Source organism: Arachis stenosperma, chromosome 2 (assembly GCF_014773155.1).
Source record: "Arachis stenosperma cultivar V10309 chromosome 2, arast.V10309.gnm1.PFL2, whole genome shotgun sequence".
Taxonomy (NCBI): domain Eukaryota; kingdom Viridiplantae; phylum Streptophyta; class Magnoliopsida; order Fabales; family Fabaceae; genus Arachis; species Arachis stenosperma.
Genome location: NC_080378.1, coordinates 48669138 through 48671297, shown reverse-complemented (window position 1 = coordinate 48671297; position 2160 = coordinate 48669138). Strand labels below are relative to the sequence as shown.

The 2160-nt window shown below is 40.4% G+C and overlaps 1 non-coding gene across 1 annotated transcript; it reads left to right on the top strand.

The window, feature by feature from the left end:
* The first annotated feature begins 367 nt into the window (after positions 1–367).
* Positions 368–471, top strand: LOC130964725 (small nucleolar RNA R71). The gene has a single exon (XR_009080802.1). It is a non-coding gene; the product is annotated as a small nucleolar RNA R71 (small nucleolar RNA).
* The last annotated feature ends 1689 nt before the right edge of the window (positions 472–2160 follow it).

The window sequence follows — 2160 nt, the reverse complement described above, 5'->3', positions numbered from 1 at the left end:
TTGATTTCCCACATAATTGGCCTCTTCCCAATCACCTCCTTCAATGCTTACTTCCTCTTGATCTTGTGTGTGTATTGCAGCCACTTGCTTTGTGTCTAATTTCCTGGTGAGCTCTGCTAGTTGCTTGGCAAACACCTTGTTTTGGGCTAGAATTGTATCAACATGGTTCAGCTCCATGACTCCCTTAGTGTTGTGCCTCTCTGAAGCATAGTAGTACTCATTCTCAGCCACTGTCTCAATCACTTCAATGGCTTCTTCCACAGTCTTTTTCCTGTTCAATGACCCTCCTGATGAATGGTCTACAGCCTTCCTTGATTCATAAGAAAGTCCATCATAGAAAATATGCAATTGCACCCACTCAGGGAACATGTTGGGTGGGCATTTCCTTGTCAATTCTTTGAACCTCTCCCATGCCTCATAGAGTGTCTCACCATCTTGTTGTCTAAAAGTTTGAACCTCAGATCGAAGCCTATTGACCTTTTGTGGGGGGTAGAAACGTGCCAGAAACTTGCTCTCCACCTCATCCTAGGTTGTTAGGCTGTCCCTTGGGAATGATTCCAGCCACTTAGCTGCCTTGTCCCTAAGTGAAAATGGAAACAAGAGCAGTTTATAGGCATCTTCCTGGACTCCATTGGACTTCACAGTGTCGCAAATTCTCAGGAATTTTGTGAGATGTTGGTTTGGGTCTTCATTAACACTCCCACCAAATGAACAATGGTTCTCCACCAGTGATATTAACTGTGGTTTGAGTTCAAAATTATTGGCCTGAATAGGTGGTTTCTGAATGCTGCTTCCACAATTCCCAGAGGTTGGGTTTATGTATGAACCAAGAACCCTCCTCTCAGGAATGGCATTATTTCCATCAGCCCTCTCATGGTTGTGAAATTCTCTATCCATGTTGAGATCTAGAGCTTCCTCAAAGTTGTCCTCAGATTCTCCTTCAGATTCTTCTTCTCCCAGTACTCTCTTCCCTCTTGCTTCCCTTCTAAGTCTATGAAGGGTCCTCTCTGGTTCGGTATATGGAGGAGTTGATGCCTCTCCTCTCCTACCTGTCATACAAGAACACACCACAAGCAACAAACAAGTGGAATACTCTTGGTTAATGGAAGAGTATGGTTAGAGCAGTTGAGGAATTAATTCAAATAGTTAGTGGGTCAGTGAGTTAGTTGCTGGAATTGAAAGGCATAAGAAAGAAAAAAGCAAGTAACAGAGTGCAGAAATTAAAAATTCAACAAGTAACTTGAACTAAATGAACAAAACAAGAAAAATGCTCAATCTAGTTAACTTCCAATTTGAGAACTGTCAATCGAAAACCAATCCCCGGCAACGGCGCCATAAACTTGATGCGCATAAACTTGTTATGCTACGATTTTAGGAAATTGCACGAACGGTAAAATTCCTTCCGGCAAGTGCACCGGTTATCGTCGTCAAGTAAAAACTCACAATAGAGTGAGGTCGAATCCCACAAGGATTGGTTGATTGAGCAATTCGAATTAGAAGTTTGTTTAGTTGAGCGGAATCAATTTTTGGATGTGAATTGCATAAAGTAAATGTGGCGGGAAATGTAAATTGCAAGGAATTGAAATTACGAAATCTTAAATTGCAAGAATTAAAGTGCGAGAAAGTAAATTGCTGAAAATAAAAGGGAATTGGGGTGATTGCATGTATTAAAAGTTGCAGAATGTAAATAGAAGTGTAGATCAGAAAGAGGGGTTCATTGGGGTAAGGAGATATTGAAATCTCCGAATCAAAACATTCTTATCTCTTCTTCAACCAATGCATTCATTGAATCTTGCTTGGCAATCTTAGATGATTGGATCCCAATTCCTTGGCTCACCAATTCTCTCTAAAAACAAACAAATTCCCAATCCCTTGGTTTAAATGTTCATAAGAAGAGATGATGCTCGATCACTGATTATACCACACAGTTTCATGAACCACAATTTGGTAGGATTACATGTCACAATATCCATCCAAACCCCAATCCAATTCACTGTGAGAAAGCTTCTCTAGCATGAATCCATCATTCCTTTCCCAAGGTTCCGAAGGATTCCAATTATGGGTAGTTTCTTTCCCAAGACAACTACCCAATGGAATTAGATCGAGAAGCTTTCTAACAAAATTCAAGAGAAAAGATTGAAGAAGAAGATAAAAACTATT